General features: G+C 44.6%; 1 long non-coding RNA gene across 1 annotated transcript; it reads left to right on the top strand.

Moving 5' to 3' along the window:
- The first annotated feature begins 2,088 nt into the window (after positions 1–2,088).
- Positions 2,089–10,562, top strand: LOC141108300 (uncharacterized). Its single transcript, XR_012236049.1, has 2 exons — positions 2,089–2,644; positions 9,706–10,562. It is a non-coding gene; the product is annotated as an uncharacterized lncRNA (long non-coding RNA).
- Positions 10,563–15,000: the final 4,438 nt, after the last annotated feature.

Here is a 15,000-nt window from a genome sequence, read left to right as displayed (position 1 = left end):
TCCAACTAGAGTGTCTGTGAGGGGTTGCAGTGTTGTGGCACCAGCACCAGTGCCTAAGGCCTAATTTTTCAGCTCCTGTTCAACAGGGGCATGTAATTACAATTCTTGATCTAATATTTCACAGCAGGGCCCTGTGAGGGCTTACAGTGTTGTGGCCACAGCAACACCTAAGGCCCAAATTTCTGCTGAGTATATAGGGCAGGACCCTACTTTCAAACATCTAACTTACAAACGACTCCTACTTGCAAACGGAAGGAGACAACAGGAAGTGAGATGAAATCTACCCCTAGGAAGGGAAATTCTTTCCTGTAAGAGTTAATATGGGAAAACAATTTCTCCTTTCCACTGATGCTTTCCAATCCTTGTTCCACAAAAAAACCCAAATTTTCAAAAAACATTTTTCATTGGGACAAAAAAGTGAGGTGAAATCTTCTGAAGAGGAGGAAAGACAGCAAAACAAATGTCACAGGGGTGATAACCCTTCCCTATGTTTTCCAAAAAGCTTAGAAAAGATTTTTTGGCTGGAGCTAAACACGTTAAAAATGTTCAAAATTACAAACAGATTCTACTTAACAACAAACCTACAGTCCCTGTCTTGTTTGCACCGCCTGTATACTGCTGTTCAGAGTATATAGGGCCTGGTGGCCCCACACCTTTCCTTATTTTAATTTGGGTGCGGGGTTCCCCTTAATATCCATACAAGACCCAAAGGGCCTGGTAATGGACTGGGGGGTACCCATGCCGTTTGTCTCACTGATTTTCATCCATATTGCCATGACCCGACATGACATTAAACCCGCAAGCAGTTTTAAATGAGATTTTTTCCTTTAAAAATGACATTTGGTGCAGGGACTGTTCTAAACATGGGAAACATGCGTCACTTTACAGGCATACTATAGACACCCCCCAGGTACGATATTTAAAGGAATATTTCACTTTTTTTTTTTACTTTAAGCATCATTAAAATCACTGCTCCCGAAAAAACGGCCGTTTTTAAAAGTTTTTTTTGCATTGATACATGTCCCCTGGGGTAGGACCCGGGTCCCCAAACCCTTTTTAGGACAATACCATGCAAATTAGCCTTTAAAATGAGCACTTTTGATTTCGAACGTTCGAGTCCCATAGACGTCAATGGGGTTCTAACGTTCGTGCGAACTTTCGGTCCGTTCGCGGGTTCTGGTGCGAACCGAACCGGGGGGTGTTCGGCTCATCCCTACCTATCACATAGTGTCTCAGTGATTAGCAACACTTGCTGGCTTACACTGGTCAGCATAGGCATTCGCACAGGGTGTGTTGGGTGTGCCTTTTATTCAGCAGAGCTCCAGGAGAATAATATTCAGCAGGGACAGGGAAGCTGGTCAGAGTTAATGGTGTTGTGGAAAATGTTATATTAATATATTGTCATAAGTCTCCCAGTGTGTGTTCAATCACAGCCCGCTCTACCGCTCTAATAGCTGACTGGGGCAGATCAACGCTGGCTGAGACCTGTTGGGTAGTGGAAAACTTCCTGGTGTTTGGAGAGAGGTGTTTGCGGAGAGAGGGCATGTCCGCCAGCAAAAGGGCCCCTGTGCAATGCACAGAACGATCGTCTGGTGGGGATGCGTTCACTCTGCAAAGACATTATCGGTTTAGAGGTGTTTTGCTCTTGTCACCCCTGGTATGCCTGATCAACATGTTTGGGGTGCCATGACGTACACCTGCAGATAATCTCCCATGCACAAGGAACTTTAGTCATCGTCATTTAGTATATTGTATCATGTCCTGTAGTCATTGTTCATTGGTTGTTTTGTTTTCTGTTGTTAAATCCTTATATGGTCACTCACATCCTGTGAGGTCATATCCGGTGAGGCTGAGGTCATATCCTGCGAAGGGAGCGATTGGCTGTTGGGGCCAGGGCTTCCTGTTTGTGATTGCTTTTGTGGTCTTTTGAATAAAGGAGGCAGACAGAGCTGTAAGGCCAGTCTTGCTGAGATGAGAATGTAAGAAGGATGTGTTTTGTCTATTTGTGAGCATGAGACACACACACACACCAGAGGATGAGCTACACCAGAGGAGAGACATATGATCAAAAGGTGAGATGGCATTTGTATCATTAGACGAAATTGTTATTATGATTAGAAACAGGGGGGGAGGATGCTGACGTGACACGTCAGAGCGTGGGGAGGGGCCTGCCGACGGGGCTGGTGTGTGGGAGCTGAGGAGGGATGGTCGGACCGAGCAGTGAGGACGGCGTGCAGGGTGAGAGCCTGCAGAAGGTTTGACAGAGGAAGCCCTGGGACAGACCACCTCACTCTGTGTCACTTCAGAGCTACTGCAGCCGCTGGGAGAAGCTGGAGGCTAACGATCCCTCCATGTGGGAAGCTTGTCCCTGTGTAGCTGGAAGAACATCTCTCCCCTTGTGAGATCCCCCCCCCTGCAGCCCTTCTCACTCCCCATAAGCCATCCGGAGTTGATATCAGCCCGAGCAAAGACAAGTAAAGATAAGAGGAACGGAGGAAGAGGGGGTGAACAGCCTATGCCTTAGGCGAACTTGGACGCCCTGACACTGAGCAATTGTCAGCTAAGCACAGCAGCCTGCAGATAACAAGTTGGTTTCCAAGAACAGCATGGAAGGTACCGAGATAAGATAATGACTCATCTCAAGGTATGAAAATTAACCCTCTCTTACCTCAAAGAACTGCAGTATTATGCTTTTGAAAGTTATTAAGTCTATTTAAAGCTATTCAGAGACCCCACAAGAGACGGCCTCAGATAAATGAACCCCACTGACTGTTTGGTACATTGGTATGGCACTTTAAAGTAAAAAAAAAGGGAAAAAGGAATTTTTTTTTTTTTCCCTTTTCCTTGAGCGTGTATTTGCCTCTCTACCTGTGTTGGGCAAGTTAAAAGAGACTGAGTTAGTCATTGTGATGGAAACTCACTAATCACTTCCAAATATAACACTCGCTAGCGTTCTTTGATAGATCCTTTAACAAGATCATACTACTACAACAGCGTTGCCCCCCGGGTTAATAGGGGGCTTAGGGGGAAAATCTGCCACTCGAGTCCCCCTGATTAAAACGCAAGTCGCAGTGTGGGGCAAATAAAGAGGTGGAGGTATAAGATAAAGGAGGTAATATGAGAGGTCGATCACAAAAAGCAGCTGAACCCAAGACCCCAAGAGAAAGCCTAAATTCTAGCACAATACAGAAATATCTTAAAGACGTTAGCACAAAGAGCCCAGGACTGGATAAGAAACAAACGGGGACAAAAGAGAAAAAGAAAGAACTGGCGAAACAAAAGGGGGAAACGGGGGAGAATATCAGGGACGACCCAGAACAGCTCAGAGTGCTTGAACGCAGTATGATGGAGGAGCAGAGAAATTTTGCGTTAATACCCACCAAGCCTGAAATGCTCGAAATGTTTTCCAAGTTAGAAAACTCTATAAAGTCAGAGATACTGAATGTACGCACTGACATGGGCCACCTGCTGCAAAGAGTTGAGGAGGCAGAAGAAGCATCAGGAATTCAGGCTAAAGAAATACTAGATTTAAAGTCGCAGATGAAGAAGATGCAGAGCGATTATTGCACCCTGTTACACAAAGTTGAAGAGCAGGAAAATCAGAGCCGCCGCCAAAATCTGCAGATTAGATCTTTACCTGAACAAACAAATGAAGATCTGACGATCAAAATGAAAAAAATCTTTAACCCAATCTTGGGTAGAAGGGAAGAAGAAGTACTAAAGATCGACAGAGTACATAGAATCAGAAAGCCCCCAAATTTGAGGAAGGAGGTACCTAGAGACGTAATCATCAAATTCCACTCATATGAAGAAAAAGAAAAGATCTGGAGGGGTCTTCGGGGGGCTTCCCCAGTATGTTTTGAGAATACGGAATTACAAATTTTTTCGGATCTATCAGCTGGGACTCTGGCATGGAGAAGACAGCTAAGACCGCTGCTTGATCAATTGAGAAAATCTAACATAAAGTACAGTTGGGGATTTCCCTCTTCTCTAGGAGTTATGAAAGAAGGAAGATCGATTAGACTGAGGCCCCTGGAAAACCTACAGGATTTCTGTGAAAAGCTGGGCATTCCAGTTCCAGACATCCCTAGCTAAAGGGAAAATGGGACTTAGTTGTTTTTTTTTTTTTTTTATTACAGAGGAGAATGTCTCGGACTGGGGGGTTTATTGGCATGGGGCTTGTATCTCTCTCAGTTCTTAATAATCAATATGGCTTGGGGAGGGGGGTGGGGTCCGGGGGGGGGGGTGGGGGGGGACTAATACTGGCAAAATGTGATTCAGGTGTGGGGGGTTACGGGGTAGGACGATGTGGGGTTCGGAATGCCCGCCCCGGCCCCTTCCCCCCCCCACCGCCCCGTTTGTGGCGGGGTGGGGGGGGCACTGGTTGCCGTAGGTAGAGCCGCACCCAGGGTATGGAAGCGCATGGCATGGGATCAGCCGAGATCCATGTTGTCGGGCGAAGGGCCGGACCTAGGCCGGAGAGGGTGGGAGGGGGTGGGGGAGGGTTTGGGGAAGGGGGTTTTTGGGGGGGGCGGGGGAGGGTATGGGGAGGGAGGGTGGGAGGGAGGGGGAGGGTGGGTAGGGACCCTGCTGGGATATGAACAAATTTCCTTAGTAAAGCTGGTGGTGGTAGGTAGACAAAACCCCCCAATAGATCGGAAAAAATTATGGAGTTAAACTTTTTTTTTTATAATGTGAAGGGCCTGAATTCCCCGGTGAAGAGGCACAAAGTGCTAAAAGAGTTGTATCATTATAGAGCGAATGTGGTATTCCTCCAGGAGACTCACCTTGCCCTGGATACAAACATTAGGTTATACTCCTCAGCTTTACCGGTCTGGTATTATAGTGATTCTCCCATAAGGAGAGCTAAGGGGGTTGCAATTGGTTTTTCAAGGTCGGTTAATTTCACCCTAATCAACAGATTGGCTGACCCGGAGGGACGTTTTCTGTTTCTGAAGGGTAAGCTGGGCGGCAAAGTAATGACTTTAGCCAATGTGTATTGCCCGAACAAAAACCCGACTGTTTCCTTGAAGCAGGTGTTGGACAATTTGATGGAGTTTAAAACAGGGGAGGTAGTTTTGGCAGGAGACTTTAATTTTTGTCTTAATCCTGTCCTGGATAGTACGTCCCGGGCACAGGGGACAAGCGGGGTTCAACTAAAGAAAATTGGGCGTAAGCTGCACCAATGCCACATTATGGATGTGTGGAGAGTGCAGCATGCAAAGGTAAATGACTACACCTTCTTCTCCCCTGTGCACAGGACGTACTCAAGATTAGATTACATCATGGCTGATCATAGTTTACTGGACTTGGTGGAGGAAACCAGAATAGGGATTACCACGCTTTCGGACCATGCGCCGATTTCAATGAGGATTAGGCTACCGGGGCCTCATCGACAACCATTCTCATGGAAATTAAACGAAAGTTTACTAAAAGATGATAACACGGCAGAATTAGTACAGAAAGAGATCGATTTTTTTTTTAAGGCTAATGAAAGGGGCGAAATAGCATCCTCTATACTGTGGGAGGCCTTTAAGGCATATATTAGAGGGATCCTTATATCCATTGGGGCAAAGGAAAAAAAAGAGAGATCAAAAAGAAGGGAACAACTTATAGAGGAAATACATTCACTGGAACAAGAACATAAAAAACATAAGGGACATCACCGGGAAAGCTTCCACCAGTTGACCATCAAAAGGGAGGAGTTAAGGGATTGTCTGGAAAGGGATTCGAGGAGGTCACTAAATAAAATAACAAGAGACAGGTATTTTTGGGGAAACAAGTCAAGTAAGCACCTTGCACGGTTATTAAAAGGTAAGAGAGACCCAAACTTCATTGAAAGAATCCAAAATAAAAAGGGTGAGACAGTTTTCACAACTAAAGGTATAGCAGAAGAGTTCAGGAAATATTATGAGGCACTCTATACAGTAGGTCAAAAGGGACACCTAGAGCAGACAAAGGATAGGAGGGTTGAGGAATTCCTGAGTGAAGCAGGGCTGACAAAGCTGGCGGAAGGAGACAGGACAGACATGGATAGACCCATAACTGAAGCAGAAATTTACTCCGCATTAAAGGATTCTCCAGCAGGAAAGAGCCCGTGCCCAGACGGGTTCACTACCCTTTTTTTAAATAAATATAAAGAAACCTTGGTGCCAAAGCTCTGCCATTTTTGGAATGATCTAGGTACCAAAAGTGTGATGGGGGAGGATTCCTTGTCCGCAACTATTACCCTGATACTAAAAGAGGGAAAAAATAATATGTTGTGCTCCAGCTATAGGCCTATTGCCCTTCTAAACGCGGATACCAAACTATATGCTAAGGTCTTGGCGGGCAGGCTGAAGGACAAAATGACGACTCTGGTACACCCAGACCAAGTGGGGTTTGTCCCGGGTAGAGAGGGGAGGGACAATGGAGTCCGCTTGCTTCTCCTCCTCGAGTCTACCAAGTCTGGTGGGTCCCCAGCTCTATTCCTGTCAATGGATGCCGAAAAAACGTTTGACAGGGTAGACTGGGGACTCATGATTAAAACATTGAAATATTTGGGAGTTGGCCCAAGATTTATCGCTTGGGTCAGAATGTTGTATAATCACCCGCCAACATCCGTTAAGGTCAACGGGGTCCTCTCAAGGCCGTTTAAGATGGAGAATGGAACCAGACAAGGGTGTCCATTGTCTCCCCTATTATTCATCTTAACCTTGGAACCCCTGCTGGCGACTATCCGAAAAAACCCAGACTGTAGTGGGATAAGGATAGGAACCGAGGAACATAAACTAGCGGCATATGCTGATGATGTCCTTTTCTATATTACGAATCCCCGGATATCGATTCCAAACTTGCTGCAGATTTTAAAAAGATATGGTGACATCTCAAATTTTAAGGTAAATCTCAGCAAGTCTGAAATCTTAAATATTAACATAGACAAACAGGAAGAAGAAAAACTTTCAGGGGAATTCCACTTCCCCTGGAGAAGGGAGATAAAATATTTAGGAGTTAAACTATCCAACTCCCTGAAGAAATTGTATTCAATTAACTATATACCCTTATTGAATTTAATTAAGCAAGAACTACAAAAAATGTCCACGCGACCACTCTCCCTGTTCGGCCGCGTAAATACAATAAAAATGGTGTTGGCCCCGAAAATCCTCTATAAATTTCAGATGCTTCCAATTTCCCTACCACAGCCATATTTGAGAGCCTTGCGAGGCCTAATGGCAAAGTTTGTCTGGGGTAATAAAAAGCCACGAATAGCACATAAGGTCCTGACTAGGGGTAAAAAACAGGGTGGGCTTGCCCTACCGGACTTAAGTAAATATTATAAATCAGTGATGCTTTCACGGGTGATGGAATGGTCAAAGTCGACATCAGAAAAAAGATGGGTTAATATCGAACATAGTTTAAGTAGCACACACTTAGGGCACACTATATGGAATCCCCCAAAATACAGAGTACTTAGCACAAACACATCGGATATAACACTTAATACACTAAAATTATGGGATCAGATTCACACTCAAAATAAATGGAGTTATAATTCTCCTTTGATTTATTTGAGGGATAATAAATTCTTTGAACCCGGGATGAGGGAGGTGGGGGGGAATTGGATTAAGAATGTTAATACACAATTAAAAGACGTAATTAAAGAAGGGAAAATTCGCACACTTGACGATTTGAAAACCGAGACAGATTTAATGGAGATTGATGAGTGGCGGTACATCCAGCTGACACATTTTGTAAAGAAACTTCAGAAACCAATCAGAGGCGAAGAAGATTATAGGCCGCTTGAGCAGCTTTGTTTGAGAAAGAAATCCAGAAATATCATTTCTCGGCTGTATAAAATTTTAATGACTAGTGAGGAGCTGGATGCACCTCCCTACATCAGGAAATGGGAAAGGGAATTGGGGACACAATGTAGTAATCACGTGATAGGGAAAATCCTGAAAATGCTGCATACCTCCTCAGTGAGCACGAGGATGACGGAAACAAATTTCAAATGCTTGGCAGGGTGGTATGCGACCCCAGACAAACTTAGCAAATTCCAACCGGAGAAATCGGGGGAATGTTGGAGAGGGTGTAAAAATATTGGCACAATGGCCCATATATGGTGGGAGTGTCCCACCATCAAAGTGTATTGGAAGAAAATTATACACCTAATAAAGGAAATTACTAATAAGACGATCCAAGAAGACCCATGGATTTGTTTATTCCATGGGACTGAGGAGGCAATCAAGCAATATCAAACATCGATAGTTCCCATTTTGTTGGATACTGCCAAGAGTCAGATCCCTAAAAAATGGATGGAGCCTGAGAGCCCTAAAATCCGTGAATGGTTGCTCTATGTAATGAAATTTATATAATGGAGAGTGAGGAGGGAGCCGAAGCAGAGTTTGAGGAGGGGACTGAACCAAAAGATAAATGGGCAGGGTGGCGAAGGTATAAGAATACCTGGAGCTATGTGGAGGAGATTACTGGCTAAAGGTTAAACGGGTATAAAACAAGGGAACTAGGTGAGGGAATTAGGTTATTGAATTATATTATTGTAACTCAGCAGGATTGGGAAGGGAGGGGGGGTGGGGTTTTTTTTGTTTTCTTTTCCAAAGTTGGGGGTCATTAAAGATGGATTTTATCTATATGTATGTCAATATATGGATTTTTGTATTTTGAAAATATAAATAAAGAATTAAAAAAAAAAAAAAAGAAACAGGAGATTTGGCTGTGTGCTTTGCGTACAACCAAATTTCGCTGACAGAATGGTGAGCCAGGTAGGAGTGAACAGAACCTCCTTCAGAATCGGATCATTAGGATGTGCTGGGGAGGGTCTGCTTCGCGAAAAGAACACATTTTTCGTCTTTTGAAATAATGCTGTAAGTTTGATCGTATGTCTGCTGTGTGCCTGTGTGTGTGTGTGCCTGCGTGTGTGTGTGCATGATGCTGTGTAATGCATATGAGAAATAGAAATGTATGAATTGATATTATTTGCGGCCTGCAATGTGTGTGTGTGTGGCTGAGTAGTTTTGTAAGTAGCTGAACCTGTTTGTAAAGATGCCATGAGTTTAGTGAAGGAAGTAGGGGTATGAGTAAAATTAATTATAATTTTAACAATAGCTCTGGTTTTTGCCAGCTTTGGTATCGGGATAACTAGGTAGCCCACAAGTGTGCTTCAACTGTAGTTTGGTATTAATGCGGATCTACAGCTTATAAGGTAATTTCCCGTAAGGCAAGAGGTTCATGTGTGCTGGTGAAACTCGTCCCAGCATCTTATGTCGCGGCCGATCGTGAGGATCTGATGGCGCGAGAGAAGGTAAGAATGGCAGGGACAGCTGGAAGGGAATTGCTTGTACACGGTGGGGGCTTGAGCTTATGAAACACTTGAACAATTTCTCATCCATTAAGGATGGGATGTTTCATGTAACTGTTGAAGCTACAAGGAAGTTCCCACAGTCCAAGGGGGTTTCTGGGAATTCATAAGTAAAGATTGTTATATCTGGATCGGGGGTAGTAGTGACAGAGTTCAGGCCCATATGGATAAGGTTTAGATCCCTGCAAGGCAAAGCCAGAGCTATAGATAGTGAAGGTTTGAATACTTTTTAAGGGTTTGGGAATCGTTGGGGATTTAATTTTTATCTTGCAGCGGATCATAGTGAAGGAAGTAGGGGTATATATACTCATGTTGTTTTTGTCTCTATTCCTTCTATATGCCATGATGAGGTGCTCCTGTTGCCTGATTGGACGCGTGACCAGAGCCTGAGCAGATGACCACATCTTCTCTGATGAGATGCCCCGAAGTCCGACCCACGTACAAGACACAGAGGATCCCAGACCGACCGGCGACTACTACAGCTCACCACGTCATCTCCAACAGAGTCTACACGTCAAGCCGTGTTTTACTTTTTATGGACTAAGAAGAAGATCAGGATTCATCGAGGGACACGTGGGATCATATGACAAGAGGAGGGACTGTTGTGGAAAATTTTATATTAATATATTGTCATAAGTCTCCCAGTGTGTGTTCAATCACAGCCCGCTCTAATAGCTGACTGGGGCAGATCGACGCTGGCTGAGACCTGTTAGGTAGTGGAAAACTTCCTGGTGTTTGGAGAGAGGTGTTTGCGGAGAGAGGGCATGTCCGCCAGCAAAAGGGCCCCTGTGCAATGCACAGAACGATCGTCTGGTGGGGATGCGTTCACTCTGCAAAGACATTATCGGTTTAGAGGTGTTTTGCTCTTGTCACCCCTGGTATGCCTGATCAACATGTTTGGGGTGCCATGACGTACACCTGCAGATAATCTCCCATGCACAAGGAACTTTAGTCATCGTCATTTAGTATATTGTATCATGTCCTGTAGTCATTGTTCATTGGTTGTTTTGTGTTCTGTTGTTAAATCCTTATATGGTCACTCACATCCTGTGAGGTCATATCCGGTGAGGCTGAGGTCATATCCTGCGAAGGGAGCGATTGGCTGTTGGGGCCAGGGCTTCCTGTTTGTGATTGCTTTTGTGGTCTTTTGAATAAAGGAGGCAGACAGAGCTGTAAGGCCAGTCTTGCTGAGATGAGAATGTAAGAAGGATGTGTTTTGTCTATTTGTGAGCATGAGACACACACACACACACCAGAGGATGAGCTACACCAGAGGAGAGACATATGATCAAAAGGTGAGATGGCATTTGTATCATTAGACGAAATTGTTATTATGATTAGAAACAGGAGATTTGGCTGTGTGCTCTGTGTGCAGCCAAATTTCGCTAACAATGGGAAGATGGATGGAGCCAAATACAGGGAAATCCTAGAAGAAAACCTGTAATGTCGCGTACACACGATTGGGATTCTGCTCAAGCTTGCCTTGCATACACACGATCATACAAAAGTTCGCTGAACTTTCGACCATCAAGAACACGGTGACATACAACACTAAGATGAGCCAAGAAAATGAAGTTCAATGCTTCCTAGCATGCGTCGAATTGTTTCCGAGCATGTGTAGGAATTTTGCGCGTCGGATTTGTTACAGACGATCACATTTTCGAATAGGAACTTTTTCTGACCGAAAAATTAGACTGGACGGAGGGAACCGCGCATTCATTTAAGGCTCGTCAGTTCCTTAATGTCTTGCAGGACAATTTTATGGCTCAGATGGTAGACGCACCAACTAGAAATAAAACATTACTGGATCTACTGATTACCAACAATACAGACCTGATCACGGATGTGGAAATACAGGGCAATTTAGGTAACAGCGATCACAGGTCAATTAGTTTCAGTATAAATCACACAAATAGGAAACATAAAGGGAATACAAAGACACTGAATTTCAAAAGAGCCAACTTCCCTAAACTACAAACCTTGCTAAAAGGCATAAATTGGGATAAAATATTAGGAACAAAGAATACGGAGGAGAGATAGGTTTGCTTTAAGAGCATATTAAATAAGGGCATTAGCCAATGTATCCCATTGGGTAATAAATTTAAAAGAGCGAACAAAAGTCCTGGATGGCTTAACTCCAATGTAAAAATGCATATAAAAGCAAAGGAGAAGGCCTTCAAAAAATACAAGGTTGAGGGATCATCCTCAGCATTCAGACTTTATAAAGAATGCAACAGGAAATGTAAGGGTGCAATTAGGACAGCTAAGATAGAACATGAAAGACACATAGCGGAGGAGAGCAAAAAAAATCCCAAGAAATTCTTTAAGTATGTAAACAGTAAAAAAGGGAGGACAGACCTTATTGGCCCCATAAAGAATGAGGAAGGACATCTGGTTACAAAGGATGGGGAGATGGCGAAGGTATTGAATTTATTCTTCTACTCAGTCTTCACGTGTGAATCGGGGGGCTTCAGTAACCAAAACTGCAGTGTTTATCCTCATGACACAACACAGGAAGCACCTCCATGGTTAACAGAGGATGGAATTAAAATTAGACTTGAGAAACTTAACATTAATAAATCACCGGGACCAGATGGCTTGCATCCGAGGGTACTTAGGGAACTCAGTCAAGTGATTGCCAGACCGTTGTTCCTAATTTTTACAGACAGTCTACTGACTGTAATGGTACCAGCTGATTGGAGAAAAGCCAATGTAGCACCAATATTTAAAAAGGGCCCAAAATACATCCCTGGGAATTACAGACCAGTTAGCCTAACATCAATAGTATGTAAACTCTTGGAGGGGATGATAAGGGACTATATACAAGATTTTGGTAATACGAACGGTATCATTAGCAGTAATCAGCATGGATTCATGAAGAATCGTTCTTGCCAAACCAATCTATTAACCTTAATCGAAAGGATTGGAAGCCAGATCCCCAGTCAGGCGACCAAAAGTGGGGGCATGTTGGACTATTACGGTACGATAAACAGAGGTATTAATATGAAATATAAAAAAGCAGTAATACAAATTAGAATTGTTTTTATTGATGCAGAAGACACAACAGTGGTAATACAATAAAACATAATAAAAGTACAGGTATATCACCAGTAGGGTCATTGGTATATAGTACAACACAAAATCTCAGATATCATATCCTCGACTAGTTTCGCGGACATAAACCGCTTCGTCAGGAGGGAATCTAGAGATGATTTTGAGCACAACAGTCTCAACCTAGCAAATAAAGGATATACAATAAAATTACCAAAATACATAATCAAAATACTTATAATCTAGCATCAATGTTAACAAAGGGTGATGCAACGTTCTAGGGGGAGGGGAGCGAGTCCGCTTACCCATATCCCAACAGGTCCCAGGCGCGCGGCCCCACCGCCCTAGAGTGTTCTCCCACGGCGACCTGGGGGAGCTAACAAGATGACGGGGGTAATAAGCAAAAGGTAAAATTAATCGGGTAGTAAGATAACCTAAATTACCACGCACAGAGGTAGAAATAAAGAAATGTGGAGAAATAATTAATAAATAATAAAACAATTGATAAAAAATGTGGGGGTGATGCTAAAAGGTGGTAATAAGGGGAGTGACTGGTGAGGGATATGAAATTAACATAAATTGAACCTTAAGTGTATGAAAATAAGAGGATGGGTATGTGACCGAAAGGTGAGGATAGGTGATGAAGGCCAAAAGGCATGGTGGTGCATAAATAGAGACAGTGGGGAGGTGAGAAGGAAAGATAGGGACCAAGGGGCGAAGAGAGGGAGGGGGAGGGGCTGGGGACGGAGAGGAGGAAGGGGAGGTGGGGAGGTAGGAAAGGCCGGGGGGGGGGAAAGGGGAAGGGGCAAAAGGGGGAGGGGGAAGGGGAAAGGGAGGGCCAGATAGAGGAGGGGGGGGAAAGGGGGGAGGAGGGGAAGGAAGGGAGGGAAACACAAGATGGAGGATAGAAGGGGAGGAAGGCAGGGAGGGGGAAAGGAAGGAGGGGGCAAGGGAGGATGTACCAGTGGAGGCTAAGTGAACGGGGGGTGGAAGTACCTGGTGTTAGTATAGACGTGGATGGATATCCATGGGAGGCGCCCTGCCAAAGCAAGTGCCATGGTGGGATGGGTAAAGAGGTAATTGAGGCTGTGAGCGATGGGTGAGCACAGATCACAGCACGTTCAACTCAGCCTAGGGCAACTAAAGAGGAAAAAAAAAGTATGTTAAATGGTCGATGCTAGTGCCCAGAGGTATGGGACTTGGGTAAAAGGTAGAAAAGTACTGACCTCAGACTCGCGCCAGGCTGATATGGGTATGGAGACCTAGAAGTGATGAACCGACCGTCAAGATAGCAGGACTAGCCTGCCATTTGTAGCTCCCAACCCTGCGACGCTGCGCCGCGCTCCTGTGGGACGCTGGCGCGTGACGTCACAGGGTCAGAGGTTCCACATGGCGCGCGCACAAAGAGATCGCGCGCGCACGCATGCGCACCGGCCATCTGGCCACGGGGACGACGTCCCCAACCAAGACCTGTGCAAGAGGAGGGAGCGGTCCCGTGTCCGAGACCAATCCCTCCACCAGGGACCTCACCAGGCCGCCGCGGGAGAACAGGGAGGAGGGGCCCGCGCCGGCACCCTGGGCGGAGCCCGGGAATGGGAAAGCAGAGTCACAATACAAGATGGGTAAAAGGAACGATAAGGAGGTTTAAGCAAAGTAAAAAAGAATAATAGAATGGTAGAACAAGTTGAAAAGCTTAAATAGGTAAGCTAGGGATTGGTAAATACCCTAGTTTGGACCGGTGCAATAACCCCTCCGAGGCATAGACCCATAAATACCTAATAGCATAAATTGCATATAAGTGAGGAGGGCCTAAGACAGGGCCACATGAGTGGGTAAAAACATGTGGATAAGGGGGCGGGTAGCCAAGTAAAAGTGTCTGACCGACCTAATGGGCGTCTGTCTCGGAGGGTTGCAACGGGGCTGACAATTAGCCGTAGTAGTAATATCAAGGGATAAACTTGCATGTAAAAAGAGGCCCCCCCAAAAAAACACAAATTATATGTGTCAGTGGGGGTAAATTAAAAATGAAGGGTGGGACAGCTGGGGTCTGTAGGGTGGAGGGCAACAAATGGCCCATCCCCTATAACAGCCCACCCCAGTATCCCACTCGACATGGTGCCGGGTGTGTTATCCACCCAATGTATACGATTGGTGCAGTGGCCTCTATGATGGGTAGAGTAACAAAAATTGTAAAGGTGTACCATCATCCAGAATTGAATAATCGAAAGGATTGGAAGCCAGATCCCCAGTCAGGCGACCAAAAGTGGGGGCATGTTGGACTATTACGGTACGATAAACAGAGGTATTAATATGAAATATAAAAAAGCAGTAATACAAATTAGAATTGTTTTTATTGATGCAGAAGACACAACAGTGGTAATACAATAAAACATAATAAAAGTACAGGTATATCACCAGTAGGGTCATTGGTATATAGTACAACACAAAATCTCAGATATCATATCCTCGACTAGTTTCGCGGACATAAACCGCTTCGTCAGGAGGGAATCTAGAGATGATTTTGAGCACAACAGTCTCAACCTAGCAAATAAAGGATATACAATAAAATTACCAAAATACATAATCAAAATACT

Source organism: Aquarana catesbeiana, linkage group LG09 (assembly GCF_042186555.1).
Source record: "Aquarana catesbeiana isolate 2022-GZ linkage group LG09, ASM4218655v1, whole genome shotgun sequence".
Lineage (NCBI taxonomy): Eukaryota > Metazoa > Chordata > Amphibia > Anura > Ranidae > Aquarana > Aquarana catesbeiana.
The sequence above is the reverse complement of the archived record's forward strand: the minus strand, read 5'-3'. Positions and strand labels throughout refer to the sequence as shown.